Source organism: Prionailurus bengalensis, chromosome D3 (assembly GCF_016509475.1).
Source record: "Prionailurus bengalensis isolate Pbe53 chromosome D3, Fcat_Pben_1.1_paternal_pri, whole genome shotgun sequence".
Taxonomy (NCBI): Eukaryota; Metazoa; Chordata; class Mammalia; order Carnivora; family Felidae; genus Prionailurus; species Prionailurus bengalensis.
Window position 1 is genome coordinate 37,148,356 of NC_057356.1, and position 19,166 is coordinate 37,167,521.

The 19,166-nt window shown below is 41.3% G+C and overlaps 2 long non-coding RNA genes across 2 annotated transcripts in view; one reads left to right on the top strand and one right to left on the bottom strand.

The window, feature by feature from the left end:
* LOC122470577 overlaps positions 1 to 12,679 on the bottom strand; it is a 49,014-nt gene extending 36,335 nt beyond the window's left edge. Inside the window, exon 1 of the long non-coding RNA XR_006293941.1 lies at positions 12,225 to 12,679. This is a non-coding gene — a long non-coding RNA (uncharacterized LOC122470577). The remainder of the gene's footprint in view (positions 1 to 12,224) is intronic.
* A 142-nt stretch (positions 12,680 to 12,821) lies between these two features.
* On the top strand, positions 12,822 to 18,957 carry LOC122470576. The gene is made up of 4 exons (XR_006293940.1): positions 12,822 to 13,006; positions 13,481 to 13,543; positions 17,213 to 17,354; positions 18,739 to 18,957. It is a non-coding gene; the product is annotated as an uncharacterized LOC122470576 (long non-coding RNA).
* Positions 18,958 to 19,166: the final 209 nt, after the last annotated feature.

Consider the following 19,166-nt stretch of genomic DNA (forward strand, 5'->3'; position numbering starts at 1 on the left):
AACCTTATAGCTGGCAGCACAGAAAGAGTGCCCTGCCCATCAGTCCCAAACTGAGAAGTAGGAATCTAGTCCGATGGCCACCTCACCCACCGACAAAAGCTCCCAAGGGGACAACACAGGGAGAGCTCCCTGCAGGTTGATGAACTGCAGCCCCAGCCAAGCGGCTGAGGGAAGGCATCTGGTCTGACCATTGACACTACCTGACTACAAGCCCAAGGAAGTCCCACATTGACCCATTAACAGCACAGGGACCAAACCCTGCTCAGGCGAAGTGGGCCATTGCAACCAACTGGACTGGAGGCAAATATGGATCAACCAAAACAGTAAGGCACAACAAGCAACATAGGGAACACCCCTAAAGCACATGGTTCAGGTGAACAAGGGGCATTGCCCTGCAGCACACAGGCCTTCTCCTTTACAAGGCCACAACTTTCAAGATCAGGAGACATAACTGACTTCCCTAATACATAGAAACAGAGAGTTAGCAAGTAAGGACATAAGAATATGTCCCAAATAAAAGAACCAGACAAAAGCTCAGCAAAAGAGCTAAAGGCAATAAACCTTATTAAAAAATTCAAAGTAATGGTCATAAAGATATTCACTGACTTGAGTGGAAGATCTCAGTGAGATCTTCTAAGAGATAGAAAATATACAAAAGAACCACTCAGAACTTATGAAGAACTCAATAAGCAAAATAAAAAATACACTAGAGGGAATAGCAGATTGAGAAGGCAGAAGAATGGATCCGAGATCTGGAAGACAAAGTGTTGGGAAGCAATTAAGCTGAACAGCAAAAAGAAAAAAAGAGAACAGGTTAAGGGAATTCAGAGACATCATCAAGAGTAATACCATTCACATTATAGGAATCCCAGAAGGAGAAGGGAGAGAGAAGACAGCAGAAAATTTATTTGAGGAAATAATAGCTAAAAAATTCCTAATTTGGGGAAGGAATCAGATATCCAGATTCAGAGTTCACAGAGATCCCTCAACAAAATTAACCCAACGAGGACCACACCAAGACATATAATAATTAAAATGGCAAAAAGTAACGATACAGAGAAAAATTTAAAAGCAGCAAGAGAAAAGAAAACAGTTACATACAAGGGAAACCCCATCAGCCTATCAGCTGATTTTTTAGCAGCAACTTTGCAAGCCAGAAGGGAGGGGCATCATATATTCAAAGGATCAAAAGAAAAAGGGGAAAAAAAAGGTGCAACCAAGAATATTCTACCCATCAAGTCTATCATTCAGAATAGAAGTAGAGATAAAGCGTTTCCCAGACAAACAAAAGTTAAAGGAGCTCATCACCACTAAATCAATCTTACAAAAAAAGTTCAAGGGAATTCTTGGAGTGGAAAGAAAAGGCCATTATCAAGAGATAAGAAAATTCTGAAAGGAAAAAATTTCACAGTTGAATGAAAATATATAATCAAACTAGTAATTAATCACTTACAAAACCAGTATAGAGGTTAAAGCACAAAATCAGTAAAATCAATTACATCTACAAAAATCAGTCAAGGGATTCACAAAGTAAAAACATATAAAGTGTACCATATACATAAAATTTAGTGCTTTTAGAATGGGTTCAAGCATTCTTAACATAGACTTAACATAGACTGCTATACACGTTATATGTAAATCTAGTGGTAACCACAATTCAAAAAACTATATTAGATACACAAAACTAAACAAGAAAAAAATCCAAGCATAACACCAAGGAAAGCCATCAAACCCCAAGGGAAGAGAGCAAGGGAAGAAGAAAGGAACAGAGAACTACAAAAAATTATAAAACAACTAAAAAATGGCAATAAGTGCATACTTATTAATAATTACTTTAAATGTAAATGGACTAAATGTTCCATCAAGACATACAGTAACTGAATGGATAAAAAAGCAAGACCCGGGGCACCTGGGTGATTCAGCTGGTTGAGCATCTGACTTCAGCTCAGGGCATGATCTCATGGTTCATGAGTTTGAGCCACACGTTGGGCTCTTTGCCCTCAGCGCAGAGCCCATTTGGGATCCTCTGTCTCCCTCTCTCTTTGCCCCTCCCCCCTCTCAAAAATAAACTTTTTTAATTTCAAAAAAAGTAAAACAAAGAATCCAAAAAACACCCATCTACAAGAGGCTCACTTCAGACCTAAAGACACATGTGGACTGAAAGTGAAGTGAGAGAATAACACTTACCATGTAAATGGAAGTGAAAAGAAAGCCAGGGTAGTAATACATATCAGACAAAATAGACTTTCAACAAAGACTGTAACAAGAGAGAATAAGGACACTATATAATCATAAAAGGAACAATACAAGAGGATATAAAAATTGTAAATATCTATGTATCTAACATGAGAGCACCTAAATATATAAAGCAACTATTAATAGACATAAAGGAAGAAGTTGACAGTAATACAATAATAGTAGGCAATTTAACTGCCCACTTACCTCAACGGATAATCATCTAGACAAAAAGTCAACAAGAAAACAGTGCATTTGAATAACATGAAACCAGATACACCTTCCAGACATAGTCACAATATTCCATCCAAAACCAACATAATATATTCTTTCCTAGTACACACGGAACATTTTCCAGAATGGACCATGTATTAAGCCACAAAAACAAGACTCAATATATTGAAAAAGGCTGAAATCATATTATGCATTTTTTTCCTACCAGAATGGTAGGAAACTAGAAATCAGTCGAAGAAAAAAACCCTGCAAAAACCATAAACACATGGAGGCTAAACAAGATGCTACTAAACAGCAAATGGGTCAAGAAAGAAATCAAAGAGGAAATAAAAAAATTCATGGAGACAAATTAAAATAAAACATAGGGGCGCCTGGGTGGCGCAGTCAGTTGAGCGTCCGACTTCAGCCAGGTCACGATCTCGCGGTCCGGGAGTTCGAGCCCCGCGTCAGGCTCTGGGCTGATGGCTCAGAGCCTGGAGCCTGTTTCCGATTCTGTGTCTCCCTCTCTCTCTGCCCCTCCCCCGTTCATGCTCTGTCTCTCTCTGTCCCAAAAATAAATAAACGTTGAGAAAAAAAAAATTTTTTTTAATAAAACATAATGGTCCAAAATCTTTGAAATGCAGCAAAATCTCTTTTAAGATGGAATATTATAGCAATATAAGTCTACTTCAAGAAGAAAAATCTCAAATAAAAACCTAACCTTACACCCAAAGGAGCTAGAAAAAGAAAAATAAATGAAGCCCAAAGCCAGTAGAAGGAAGGAAATAATAAATATTAGAACAGAAATCAGCAAGAGAACAAAACCAATTAAAAAGACCACTGAAATGAGGAACTGGTTCTCTGAAAATATCAACAAAATTGATAAACCTTCAGCTAGCTCATCAAAAAGAAAAGGAAAGAAAAGAAAAGAAAAGAAAAGAAAGGACTCAAAATCTGAAATTAAGGAGTAGAAATAACTGACACCACAGAAATAGCAAAGGACAATCTGTAACAAATGAATAATTCCTAGAAACATGCAATCTTCCAAAGCTGAAAATAGAAAATTTGAAAAGATCAATTACTAGCAATGAAATTGAATCAGTAATCAAAAAACTCCCAACAAACGAAAGTCCAAAACCAGATGTATTCACAGGTAAATTCTACCAAACATTTAAATAAGAGTTAATACTTATTTTCCTAAACTATTCCACAAAATGGGAGGAAGGAAAGCTTCCAAATTCATCCTACAAGTCAGCATTACCCTGATACCCAAACCATACAAAAATACTACAAAAAGTGAAACTACAGGCCAATATCTCTGATGAATATAGATAGATGCAAAAATCCCCAACAAAATATTAGCAAACCGAACCCAATATTACATTAAAAAAATCATTCACCGGGGTGCCTGGGTGGCTCAGTCAGTTGAGTGTCCAACTTCAGCTCAGGTCATAACCTCACAGTTCTTGTGTTCGAGCCCCATGATTGGCTCTGTGCTGACAGCTCAGAGCCTGGAGCCTGCTTCAGATTCTGTGTCTCCCTCCCTCTCTGTCCCTCGCCCACTCATGCTCTCTCTCTCTCTCTCTCTCTCTCTCTCTCTCTCTGCAAAAATAAATAAACATTTAAAAAATTTGTTTTAAATCATTCACCACAATCAATATTTGCAAATCAATCACATCAACAAGAGAAAGGATAAAAGTCATATGATCATCTCAATAGATGCAGAAAAAACATTTGACAAAATATAACATATCTTTATGATAAAAAGTCTCCAGGGGTGTCTGTGTGGCTCAGTCATTTAAGCATCTGATTCTTCTTTTCAGCTCAGGTCATGATCTCACAGTTCATGGGTTTGAGCCCCACATCATGCTCTGGGCTGTCAGCACAGAGCCTGCTTAGAATTCTCTTTCTCCCTTTCTCTCTGCCCCTCCCCCACTTGCATGCACACACTCTTTATCCCTCTCAAAATAAATACATAAACTTTATTTTTTTAAGTTTATTTGTTTATTTGAGAGAGAGAGAGTTTGCAGGAAATCAGCAGGGAAGGGGCAGAGAGACAGGAGGACAGAGGATCTGAATGAAGCAGGCTCTGTGCTTATAGCAGAGAGCTTGAGGTGGGCTTCGAATTCATGAACCGCGTGAGATCATGACCCAAGCTGAAGTTGGACACATAACCAAATGAGCCATCCAGGCACCCTGACAAAGTGGGTTTAGAAGACACATTCGTCAACATAATAAAGGCCGTATATAAAAAACTCACAGCTAACATCATAAGCAATTGTAAAAAACTGAGAGCTTTTCTCCTAAGATCAGAAACAAGACAAGGGTGTCCACTCTTACCAGTTTCATTCAACATAGTACTGGAACCCTAGCCACAGCAATTAGACAAGAAAAAGTAATAAAAGACATCCAAATTCATAAGGGAGAAATTAAACTGTCACTATTTGCAGCTGTCATCATACTATATCTAGAAAACCCTAAAGGCTCCAGCAAAAAACTACTAGAATTGATAAATGAATTCAGTAAAATCACAGGATACGAAATCAATATACAGAAATCTCTTGCATTTCTTTACACTAATAAGGAAGTAGCAGAAAAAGAAATTAAGAAAACAATCCCATTTGCAAGAAAACAATACCCAGGAATAAACTTAACCAAGGAGGTGAAAGACCTATACTGTAAAATGTATAAAACACTGATGAAATTGATGACACATAAAAAATGGAAATATATTTCATGCTTATGGATTAAAAGGACAAATACTGTTAAAATGCCCATACTACCCAAAGTAATGTGCAGATTTAATGCAATCCCTGGTGTGTGTGTATTATAATTATAACAATTAATTATAAATAATATATATAATATATTATATATATAATGGAATATTACTCAGCCATAAAAAGGAATGAGCTCTTGTCATTTGTGAAAACATGGATAGACCTAGAGGGTATTACACCAAGTGAAATAAGTCAGATAAAGGAAGACAAATATCATGTGATTTTACTCGTATGTGCAATTTAAGAAAGAAAGCAAATGAAGAAAAATAGAGACAAACCAAAAACAGACTCTTAAATACAGAGAACATGGTGACTGCCAGAAGAGAGGGGTGGGGAGGATGGGTGAAATAAAGTCTAGTTCTTATCTTGATGAACACTGATAATGTACAGAATTGTTGAATCATTTTATTGTACATCTGAAACTAATATAAAACTCTATGTTAAGTATACTTCAAAAAAAATAAAAGTGTAATGAAAGGAAAAAAAGCCCCAAAATGTGACATCCCCCACTCCTCTCCCTTTAGTCTATTTAGCTATTAACAACAGGCCCAATCCGGGGCGCCTGGGTGGCGCAGTCGGTTAAGCGTCCGACTTCAGCCAGGTCTCGATCTCGCGGTCCGGGAGTTCGAGCCCCGCGTCAGGCTCTGGGCTGATGGCTCGGAGCCTGGAGCCTGTTTCCGATTCTGTGTCTCCCTCTCTCTCTGCCCCTCCCCCGTTCATGCTCTGTCTCTCTCTGTCCCAAAAAAATAAAAAAACGTTGAAAAAAAAATTAAAAAAAAAAAAAAACAACAGGCCCAATCCAAATTCCATGTGGACATTTGAACTTGATACCTCAAAGCATGCAGATAACACTGGGCACAGCAGAATGTGGATATTCTTACAGGGAATGTTTTCACATGCCATGAGTGACCAGGGAACTGAGGGTTCACAGTTCTTCATTAAGTGAAATATTTTGTGATTAGTGCTGACTTGGTAATTGGAAATTGTGTTTATTATCTACAAATTTCCATGTGTTTCAGATTTCTCCAATTAATTTCCTACCTATGAAGCAATGAGAAATGAATTTTTAATGAAGTACATGGCTAAGCCTCAGGGTAGTCATTTTAAACTGATACAAACAGCAGGTAAGAACAGATAAAAGGCTTGTGTGATTTAACTCAAAACACTCTGGAAGAAAATTTTTAAAATAAATAGAATTCTACTTGGACCTAATAGACCCATGCAGAAACCAGGAGACTATGCCAGGGGATGAATCCTGAGAATTTTGGAAGGAGTGGGGTTGGGATAGAGGTAAATACAAGGCTGGGTAAAAGAATATTTATTGCTATGTGGGCACTTTTCCACAGGAAAATAAAATATGGTTCTTGATTTTAGTTATTTTTTATTCTCTTACAAGTCTGATCTTCAATCATTGGGAACTCATTTCAGTCATTTCAGATCATCAATCACTATCACTCTTAGTATTATATGTTTTTAATCATGTATACTAAAATTCTATTTTTGCTGTAACTTAACACTCTGTAGTCATTCAGGGTGTGTTTTTCACACATAAATTTCAATATATTTCACTTCCAATCACCTAAATGTGGATGCTCCTCAAATTTCCAACACTGACTTTATTTTTCTGTTTACTGTTTTGAAGTTAGATCTGATCTATGCCTAAAGTTTAAAATATAACCTAGATTCAAAGTATTCTGAAAAGTTAAAAAAATCAATATTCATAGTCCTCACTTCTTCAAAATCCAGTTTCTCTTGTCTACTAGACCTTTCTACTTGGATAAGTAAGTCACCCAGTGCCTCAAACTCACCTTGTCTAAATGGGCCTATATCCTCCCCGCCTCTAGCTCTCCTAATTGGTTTCACTTCTGGATTTCCCAATTTTTACTGGTGCTACTGTCATTCTCTCAGTAGGTCATAAAGTCTCCTCCCATTGTTAGAAATGTTAAGATAATATTTTTATTAAAAAATTTTTTGTTAATATTTGTTCATTTTTGAGAGAGACAGAGCGCGAGCAGGGGAGGGACAGAGAGAGAGGGAGACACAGAATCCGAAGCAGGCTCCCTGCTCCAAGCTGTCAGCACAGGGCCCATCGCAGGGCTCAAACCCACAAACCGTGAGATCATGACCTGAGCCAAAGGTGGACACTTAACCGACTGAGCCACTCAGGTTCCCTGAAATATTAAGATACTCTTGATACTCCTCTCCAACCAGTCACTCAGTACTACTGTTCCTTCCTTCAAAATGTTCTTTGCATTTTCATCTTTATTTACATTGCAGTTTATGTCTTTTTTCATTCATTCAATAAATATCAAGCACCAACTATACAAAAGGCACTGGCACTAGGGCAGTGAAAAAACAGACCAAATCATGCCCTCCTGACTTCATCTGTCCTATGACCTTGGCATCAATCTCTTTCAGCTCAAGGACTCTGCTCTGTGCAGCCACCTCACACTGATAAAAATACTCCTTGACCGTATCACTTAGCCTCTTCTAGCCTCTCAGGCAGCTCTATGAGGTAAGTTCCACCCTCCTAGAGCTCCAGCCCTCTACAACCTGTAGAGAACCATCTCAAACTCCTTACCTCCTGAACCCTCTGGCCAGCCCAAATGGGTTCTTTGCTGTCCATGAATATGTCTTGGTTCATTCTCTCTTCATTATTCTTGCCTGTTCTACTTTTCCAGCATTAATTTAGAGCTGCTATCTCTCTGCATAAGAAATTATAAATTCTTCTTCTTCTGTGAATTCCTCCCAGCCCACTTCTAATTTTCTCCTCTACTTCTGAATTATTGCATCTTATACAACTGGCAATTAATCATGGTTTACTTTAGGGTATCTCTTGCATTGCAAAGAGCTCCCTATCAATTGCATTACTGTTCACCTTAAACTTTGTCATTTCCCCAATCTTAGGCAGTGACTCTTAATTAAAAGCTGTTGATACAATATATGTGATTGCAAAAATCGGAAATGACTCCTTTGAGGAATCATTAGTTCTGGCACGGCGCCTGTTGTGTTTTGTGTTTCTACCATTTCTTTGACCAACCACACAGTTAAAAAATAGAAGAGGAGGTAACACTTCTTAACTCATTCCAAGAGGCCAGCATTACCCTGATATAAAAGCCAAAGATACTACAAGAAAATTACAGAGCAATAACCCTTACCGATATTGATACAACAATCCTCAACAAAATACTAACTTTAAACTGGATTCAACAATATTTTAAAGGTTTATACAACCTGATCAAGTAGCCTTTACTCCTGGATTGCAAGGAGGGATCAACATATGAAAGTCAATCAATATATCATACCCCATTAACCGAATGAAGGGAAAAAATAACTCCATCTCAATTGACACAGGAAAGTGTTTGACAACATTCAGGTGCTTTCATGGCTAATTTTACATGTCAATTTGACTGGGCTACAGTGTGCCCAGATATTTGGCCAATTATTACTCTGGGTGTTTCAATGAGGGTGTTCTTGGATGAGATTAACATTTAAATCGAGGAGTTTCTGGTTTGGTGAACATGTGGAGAGCTGGGGAGAGTGGCATGTCTGGAGAGGGCACTTGCTCTATCCATCTCTTCCATATGGCTATTCTTAAGTTATATCCCTATATAACAAAACAATCATCTAAACTGTGAACCTCTGATGTCATCTCCACACTTCATCAATTCTTACTTCAGTTCTTTCATGGATGATATAATTTCTCAGTCCAGGCTTAAAGGAGAAAAGTCTTATTACGATAAAGACATGGAAGGGCAGGCTTTAGAAGTATAAGAAAGTTCTGGATATTTAAAGGCTAAAGAGTATCTGGGAAAAGAAAACTATGAGAAAATCATAAGTGAATGCTCAAAAGAAACAGATGCTCAAGGCAAACATATGGCAGAAGTATTATTAGTACAAGGACAAGGGAGAAGATGACCACCAAGGCCATCTCCTCAAGCCTACCCCAATGATCATTCCCATACTGTAGCTACTGTAAGTACCGTATTTTCTCCAACCACAAATTATATATTTAGTAATACTATCCACATAAATTCCTTTGTACTTGTCCACAAGTTCTGATGTCTTTGTTAGGAAAACAGCATCAGCTATTTTTACCCAGACCTTAGCCTAATTCCTATTGGTTCCAGTTTCTCCCACCCGCTGAATGGTTAGCCAACAGTGACCTTTTTTTTACTTTTTCTCTTACCACTATTTAACCTCTTCTATGCCAGTGCAAACAAACTCCCAGCCCTAACTTGCGTAAGCCATGTAGATCCCAGACCCCACCCCCTCCTTTTCTCTGGGACATCAGTACTTTCTACCTGGCCATCCTTCACCCTTGCAGCTTTAGACTGAGACATTTATAGAAATTAACTTGCACTTATACAGCTGGTAGGTGCCAGAGTGAAACTTCAATAGAGGTTTTCCTATCTGTATACTTCTCTCTATTCCCTTGCTGTTAATTACCATACTAAGCATGAGATTGTATACTTATATATAAATATACACATATTCATTTAAAAGATTATAAAGTAAGGAAATGTGTATAAAAAAAGGAGATGTAAGGCTTGTGAAAAATCTACAGGTACTATATATATCATGTAAATGAAAAAAAATGTAACACTTACGCCTGATTGTAAAGGTTTCTCATGGGTTTTATCAGGTGAACATTGGTCAGCATTCTGCAGAAACTTTCAAGTTGCAATTGCTTTTAAATATTATGTGTCCATTAGTCAAGAATGGCACATTTTATACCTGTGTTTTTGGTTTTTGCCTTCCAGGGGTAACTAACAAAAGGAAATGCACATTACACTGCATGCTAATATAGCATGCCAATAAAACATTAAGAGCTTAGCTGTGGCACAGACAATAAAAAGATTGGGTGCATCTGCAAGTACCTTTAAGAAGAAACCCGGGTACCTGGGTGATTCAGTTGGTTAAGTATCTGACTCTTGATTTTTCGGCCTGGTCATGATCTCATGGTTCTGAGTTTGAGCCCCACATCTGGCTCTGCGCTGACAGTGTGGAAGGAGCTTGGGATTCACTCTCTCTGCCCCTCCTCTGTTCTCTCTCTCTCTCTCTCAAAGTAAATAAAAACTTAAAAAAAAAAAAAAGAAACCAAAATTTAAAAGGAAGGAGAACACTTTCATGGTCTATGAGTAACATAACCTGTAAACAAACCATAATGTAGAGAAGTGGGGCCTGGATCAATTACTGAAAAAGAATAATAACAAAACATTTCTTGAAATTTCTAGAGTTCAGAGTTTCAGAATTTTCAAAATGCTCTTATGTAAATAATCTCATTTTACCATAATGGTTTCATGCAGCAAGCAGGAAAGTGTAAGTTTTCCCATCTTACACAGAAGGAAGGTTCAGTGTCAAAATCCTTCATGAAATGTTTCACACCTAGTAACAGAGAGCATAAGTAACCTGAACATTGTTCTAAGACCTTTGGAAACATCAACCTAGCTCCTTAATCACAGCTGACAAAGTTTTCTTTAAGCAACATTAATCAAGATACTCCTGGGGGAGTTTTGTTTAGTCCATAAATGGCTCTCCGGGATCATCAGATGTAGATAATAAACAACAGAAAAAAAAAAAAAAAAAGCAGTCACAAGATTATCATTATACTTTCAAGGTGTTAAAGACTACAGTCATTCGTTCAATAAATATTTAACGAGCAACTACCCCATGCCAGCCACTGGGTTAGATGTTAGGGACTCCACCTTAAGCAAAACAGGTTATTTGCCCCCACTGTCATGGAGTTTTCTCTCCTGTGTGTGGGGAGTGGGATAAGTGAGACATCAAGTTTTAAAAAGAAATCTCAAAACATCATGATGACAAACTCTGAAGAGCACTAACAAAATAGAGAATGCGTCCCTCCAACATATACCCTTAAAGCTAACCCAAAGTGATGGTATTAAGAGGTGGGGGGGGGGGGCCTTTGGGAGGTAATTATGTCATCATGGTGGAGCCCTCATCAATGAGACTAGTGTCCTTATAAAAAAAAAAAAAAGCCCCCCCCCCCGGGGGAACCGGGAAGGGGGAGTAGTGAGCAGGTAGGCCCTTGCCTTCTTCAACCATTCGAGGACATAAGGTGAAGTCAGCCACCTACAACAGGGACATCACTAACCATGATGGCACTTCATCTTGGACTTCCAGCCTCCAGAAAGGAGAAGTAACTTTCTGTTGTTTATAAGCCACCCAGTCTACGGCATTTTTGCCACAGGAGCCAGAGGGACTAAGATGGGTGCTACATACACAAGCCTATGAAAGGAGGACCTGATCTAACTGGTACTCTGGGGGGACAGAGTAGGCTTCCTTTGAGAAAGCGATGCTAAGTGTTGATTTCTGAACGATGACCAGGAAGTACTATGCCTGGCATGGGGGGGGGGGTGGGGGGGAAGAGGCGGGAGTTGCGGGGGGGTGGGTAGACTAAAAGGTTGCCGGGCAGATTGTGCAAATGAGATTCTAAAATGAGGAGGGCGGGAAAGCACCACACATCCCGACAGACATGAAAGTTCTTTCTGGCAATTCTGTCTCCAATTCCCACCTCGCTTTTTCCAACTTACTTCCATGGAGTTTCCATGTCCACGGGTCCCAGGTTAACCGGCCTAGGCCACCGCGCGAATCTAATGATTCGGCCACTGGGCAGCGGGGGGCTGTGGACGCCGGGGCGGCTGCTGTGGATGGCTCACCCACTTGCCCCAGGCACTCGACGACACACACCATTCCTACCCCAAGCACCGTGGCTCTTGCAGGAAGTGGGCTGCCCACACTCGGCCTGGGAAGCGGCTGCGCTTCGATGCGGGTTTCATCACGGACGCCCAGCCTCACCCCAAGCCCCTCCCCCGCTCCCGGAGCCCGGCCTGTCCCTCACACCACCAGCCGCGGCCCCGGCACTGCCAGGCCCTGAATGGTCCTCGGCGGGAACCGTACCCACGGGCGGGAACCACCGTCTGGCCCCGCTGGCGGCCGGGGTACCACCGTCCCCCGACCCGTCCACCTGCTCACCTGGTCCCGGGTCTCAGGAGTCACATGATCCGGCCGAGGGCGCGACGGCAGCGACCACGCCACAACCAGCCCTGCGCCCGTCCCTCGGGTCGGCTTCCTCGGACTCTTGAAGGAATATGCGGCCCCGCGGGATTCTGCAGATTCGGCGTTCTCTCGGCCCGCACACTCGTTCTCTCTTTAAGCACACAGAGCGGGAAAACACGGGGCAGAGTCCTTCTGAGCCACGCCGTTTGGGCCACCGTGGTGAGGCGAGGACAAGGACGCGCCCAGGCACTGGAAGCGTCGACTCTCAGGCCCATCCGGCTGTTAATGGCGGGCAGGCTGGCCAACACCGGCCATGAGGAGAAAGGAAGCGCCAGCTGAGGGCTAGGGCGGGACTTGGGCGTGGAGCGCGGCTTGGGAACCATAGCGCCCGGCGAGGGTGGAGTCGGCCTGGCCGTCGGCCTGGTGGGTGAGGGAGTGGGAGGGGCCTATATGCACCAGAGGGGCGGGGTTAGAGAGCGGGGGAAACAGTGCCGGCGGGGGCGGGGCCAGCCTGGCTGTGGGCGTGGCAGCTGAGCGGAGTGGGCGGGCCGACCTGCAGCGGTTGGTGGCCGTTGGCGCGGCGGTTGGGAGGGCTGTGAAATTTGGGGCTCACACCTGGGGTCAGGGTCATTCATATCAAGCTTGTGTCCGATTCTGTAGAAAGCAGGGAACCGCAGCCACCCCAAGCTACAATCAAGGTCTGCTTCAACGTGGTTATTCCCTAAAGAGAGAGGCCAGACCACTGCGAGTCCTGAGAGGTGCGGGGGAGAGAAGCTTCAAACAGTGGTTTTTCACCAAGAGGTGTCGAAAGTGATTGCTGAGGCATCAGCGGGATTGCTGGTGAAGCTAGTTGTCATCCTTTCATAATCTCTCTTTCAGTAGATTGGAGAGCGGAGTAAAAATAATTCTATTTACCCAGAGTGGCCTTAGATAAAGCGATCAAGAGGGGACAGGAGTGTGTGCAGGCAGCGCTGGAACGGGCCCCGCTTATGTGGCCCCCTGATCTCTTAGTGGGAGTTTCTCAGAGACTCGGGAACTTGGGGAGAGGTTGTGGGCAGCAAAAGGACGCCCAGTCTCCAGATGGGGGCAGATGGGGGCAGCTGAGGGTGGTGGGGAGCCTGGGCTGTGGCCCCTCCGGCGGGAGGCTCCAGCCGTTTAGTGTGGAGTTGGGAGCAGACAAGCTCTCTTTGGGATTCGAGGTGTCCTATACGTTTTGTATTCTCTTGCTTCAGAGGGCACGGCCAGACCCAACAGATGGAAGCTGCGAGGAGACCAATTTAGACGTGACTGGGGAGGTAAGGATTGAGCTGACAGAACACCCCATTCCTGGGATTAGGCCATCACTGGCAGGAAGGATGAGCCCCATAGTGGAAAGAGCATGGTTTTGGAAATGAGAAGTGTCTCTGCTTCTGGTTTTGAGTTGGTCATTTATTTCCGCAAGGCTGCATTTCCTCACTTCTGAAATGTTGATAAGGATATTTTCCCTGCTACCTCATAGCTGTGGCGGAGGTTGACTTTGATGGCCGCTGTGAAAATGCTTTGCACAGTAAGGGTGACAAGAGCTAACAATTACTGACTCCCAGCTGAGAATATGAAGGGGTTTTCCACATGCAGTCTCATTTCATCCTTACATCAACTGTCTCTGGTAGGTATTGTTATTAGCCTCGTTTGACAAATGAAGAGACTATGGCTGCTATCAGAGAAGTTAAGTAATTTGCCCAAGGCTTTTCAGCTGGTTGGAGCAGAATCCAGGCCTCAATGTATTCAGACTGACCCCAGAGTCTATTCTCTCAGCACTGCACTATAAAACCTAAATCCTGTGGGTTTTGTTGTTGTTATCAGTATTTTATAGAACCAACTCCAAATTTAGGCAAGATACTGAGCTATATTTCCTCTAACTCCAACAGTGAGATTTGCTGATTCCAATAATCGACTCTACCTACAGGCTTTTCGTAATTATAGCTTAATTTCTCAGCCTTAAGTAGCCTTTTTACCTATAAAAGAGTCCTGTCAACATGTAAATATCCTTTGAGGTGGGGGGAAAAGATTGAGGGGAGGTGCCTAGAAACAAAGAGATGAAAACTTGACCTACATTAAAAAGGGCATAGAGGAGAGTTGTGGGAAGACGTAATATTAAGCAATTTGTCTCTCAAATTGTCTATAATGAAAGACCAGTTTTAATTTTTAAAAATTTCCTATCTGTAGTGAGCTGATCTTTTCGTAAAATACTATAAAAATGATTTACTAGAAAAATGAAATGAAAAAACAGACATAATACATACCCAGTTTTCTGAATTAAAGACCACAGAATAAACCTGCATTTTATTAACCATAAGAATAAATAAAACAGGAAAAAAAGAATTTTAAAACCAGGGCACATTCATTGAAAGTATGGATACAGATGTGACAAAGAATCCCTACTATGCTTGTAGCATTTTTTTCATTCCACAAATGTGTTTACTTCTTGCTAATTTATCTAAAATTAATTTGGGTTTGGGGCACCTGGGTGGCTCAGTTGGCTAAGCATCTGACTTAGGCTCAGGTCATGATCTCATGGTTTGTGAGTTCGAGCCTCGCATCGGGCTCTGTGCTGACAGCTCAGAGCCTGGAGCCTGCTTCAGATTCTGGGTCTCCCTCTCTCTCTATCCCTCCCCTACTCACACACTGTCTCTCTCTCAAAAATAAACATTAAAAAAAATTTTTTTTGAAAGCTCATTAGAGAAACTAATCTCATAGAGGTATGTTGATTGCAGTGTAAGAGGAGGTTAATTTCAGCAAGTTCAAGATACTCATTTTTAACTTAGATCCAAAATGAAAATTTTCACAACTCATTTTCAGTCCATCAACTAGTTCCACAATTTATTTCATAGTTATATTTCAACTACCTTTTATTGAAATCACCTTTCAGTAAAAGGCAGAACCATGATTTTCTTACATATGCCTGTTCTTGTAATGAAAAGATAAAATTTAAAGCATTTTGTCAAACTTGTAAGATGTAACTTTGCCGATCGGCAATATTAAGTTCATCACCTACTTCACTGACAGTCATTATTAAGTGATGGAACATCTCAAAAATCTGTAAAGGTATATTTTTCCAAGCTTTTATTTTTCCCTTTCAATCAGATATTACTGGCAAAACATGTTGCCATACTTCTTTGCATGGAAGTATAAACACCATTAAAATACTGAAGACAGCAGCAAATAAGCAAGACTATCTAATGTACACTTTAAAAAATTAGAACCAAATTAGCTTCTTATTTTGTAGAAACCTATGACACGAATTTGCCTTACAGTTCAGACATTCTTGACACAGCTTTCTTGCTCCATAAAGATCCTAATTCAGCATGTGGTACGTGTTATGATTCAACTTCCATATTATTACATCTTTTATAATTTTAATCTATAATTTTAATTTTACACTTTTATAATAATCTTCAATTTACATTAGTTTTTGCTGCATCACTAAGCATACTTTTTAGTGAAGCTGACATTTTTCATAGCAAGACGTTTCTCCATGAAGGGAGTTCGAGACTGATTATGGTCAGTTGCGAGCTCTCCATCTGGGTAACTCTTACAAAAGTGCTTTTCTCGTTGCAGGGGTCCCATCAGAGCACGTTCCTACTCAAAACTTAAACTCCAAGCACATTTGTTGACAATGTAATCCTTCATGGTTTTCTTCAGTACAGAGTTGGTTGCTTTTAGCAATAAAGCTAGGTGGGGGTGGGGAGAGGGGCGGGGAGAATCCTACCATTTTACTATTGTGTTCAAATTAATTCATTTTAGCAAGATCTGTGTGGCTGCCGAGTTGCAGTGAAAAACAGGCAACATTATGTATTTTATGGTTGGTCTTAATTCTTAACAGCCAGTTTCTGAACACATGTGATTGGAAAGTGATTCTTGAGCCCCATTTTTTTCCTGTGTTTCACCTAATGCTTCTAAGCAAGCATCTCTGATGCAATCATTTGCTAATCTTCCAGTAATTATCAGCGGATTTTTAGTTTTAGCAACCTGAGGAGCAATTTTCTATGAAGCCCCCAAAAGCTTTAATGCTTATAGTGTAATACGGAACATCTGCTCTGTCAGCCTCTTGATTCAAAACTCTCTTTCTCAAAGACTTCTTTTTTGTTTTGGATTTGTTTGGTAAGTAAATGTCACTTAAGGATCCGTTTCATTCACGACTCATTAGTACTTTTCCATAAATCACATTATGGTTTTAGCACTTTGTCAGACAAATTTACTTGCCTAGTACAGCTACCAAATATGTGTGTATTTACATTAAAAGTCATAATTAAAAGTCAAAATGATTATAACAACGATGTTGGATTATAGCTGACAAATCTTAAAATGATATGAAGCGTGAGGCGGTCCTCCTGTGCCCCTGTCACATGCATGTACCACTCAAGTTCCACCCAAACTGCTCTGTACCCTATTGGATGAGTTGAGTTCATCCATCATGTCCTGGGGCTTTGGGGAAATATATCACATTATTACATACACATTTCTTAAAGCTTTCTCCTGTTCTTTCTGCCTACATTGTGTTGGACTTTGTTGTTGTTGTTGTTTTTAACTTTATCTGTTGAAAGAGAGAGAGAGCGAGGGAGCGAGGGGGTCGGGAAGGGGCAAAGAGAGAGGGGAAGAGAGAGAATCCCAAGCAGACTCCTAGCTGTCAGCCCAGAGCCCGATGTGGGGCTCGATCCCACAAACAGAGCCAAAAACCAAGAATTGGATGCTTACCCAACTAAGCCACCCAGGCACCCCTGCAGACCACACTTTGAATAATATTGTCCTGGAATTGATGATTGGCACTTGTCAAAAATGCTAACCTCTGCTGGGTACCAAATGCTTACTTGGCAATAGAGGAGAAAAGATATGTCAGTTCTTGCTCTAGTCTGGCTCAGCCCCAATGATTGGGTGTGTCTTCTTCAAAAGCTACATTTACTTCATCTCAGGGTTATCTTTGTTAGGTGCCAGTCAAGAAAAGCTACGACGTCCAGTGGGATGTAAACATCAACGCTGGATTTTCATACTCCCTCAGAGAATGGCCTCGTTCTGGATATCAGCATTGCCAAAGTGGATGCCATTGTATTAGAGATTATAATTGGCAAGGTGGGCGCTTAATATTCAGGATTTTTGCTCCCTACCACCAGTAACAGAGCAGTTAGGAAACATTAGACATGCCTAGTACCAAATCCCAATCATCTACTCTGAAGGAGTGGGAAAGGTCTAACCACTAATGTAGAGCTGATAAAACACCTTTTAATGCCTTTGGTAGTACAGAAGCTGTGTCATTCCACTGCTCCTGCCCAGCAGCCCAGACCCTGACCTTGTGGAAGTGGAAGAAGAATCTCAAATTCTGTCCTCAGGCAGAGCAGGCTGTCCAAAGTGAATATTGGTGAACACCCTTCCGGTCAGCAAAGGAGGAGGGCGGGACATGGAAGGACAGACTATAGGTGCATGATTTCATCCGTTTGGGACTCCACGCTCCTGGAGGGAAGGAATAAGTTTGTTAATGGTTTTGTACAGTGCCCTGCGTGACAGTCATTACATCTATGAGGTCTCCACAGACAGTGAAGTGATTTTTTTAAAATAGTAATTACATCTCTCCTTTCGAGTTTCACAGATTAATCCGTAAGACCTGCCCATCATCCTCTTAACAGTATCTGGGGCTTTCATAGTTACAGCTGTTCACAAAGCCTCTTGTGAAAAATACTTTGCAAATGTACTTTCCTTTTGAGCCTTTCCAGAAACACAGGGCAGAATGGCCCGCTTTTACATTTTCCAGCCTAATGGTAGAGGCTCTGAACGCAAAACAGATCTAAATTTCTTTTTTCTTTCTCAAAGCTTATAAGCTTTTTCTTAAAAAAAAAAAAAAGAGAGAGACAGAAAAATAACATCAAGGAAAGTAATCTATATGGCTCTTTGCTCTCTGGAAACAAATAGAACATGAGTAGAATACTATACCACCAGACAGATATCACATGCATGAAAGATGCATTTCAGTGGTTCTCAGCAAGGGGCGGTTTTGTCCCACAGGGGACATTTGTCTGGAAATACTTTGGTTGTCACAACTGAGGGAGAAGGGGCCGTGCTACTGGCGTCAAGTGGGTAAAGACCAGGGAGGCTGCTAACCAGCCTCCCACGCCCAGAAGAGTCCCCCACGACACAGAACTAGCGGGCCTCAAAGGGCAATAGTGGCAGGTAGCGAAACCATGATTTAGTTACACCTTCAAATTTTCTTCGAAGCTAATGCTTTTGTGGACTTATTTCTAGAACTTGTTAATCCCTGACATTTTATCCTTTGGGGCTCCGTTCTATGGGTAAGTTGCCAAAATAAGCCTTTTTCCAGTTTCCCAAATAAAGTGTAATTGTAAAGGGTACAATTAAAAAAATTTTAAAGATACAAAGAACTACCCGATGGGAGTATGCTAGTACTCCTACTTCTGGGAGCTTTTAGAGAAGTAGATTATAATACGAGCCTTACAATTTTCAGGGGAATCTTCTGATAAAGGAAGACCGCTTCGGGGAACAAACACACCCCCAAATGAGAAGGCATCAATATACCAGAGAAACCTGCGCAGTCTGAACAGACACGGAGTTCTTACGGATCGTCAGGTCCTCTGAGGTCGCGGCTGGGCTTTAATGCTGGCCTTACCCTCAGTCTCCTGTATTTCATCACTGTATCCCCCACCTCTGCGGTCACAGCGGAACCTTCAATAGCCTCATGCCCACCGGCGAGCTTTTTGAGGAGCACCGAAGTGTGAGGAACTCTTTCGCAAATTGTGTTCATTCTTCCACAGACCAGGCCCAGGTATTGACCTGGGACTTCCGTTCTCCTCTGTGTGTGGATTTTCCTGACTTCAGACAATTGTCCTTGGTAGGACCTCAGTGACAGCTGATTCAGGATCGGTGATGAGCTGG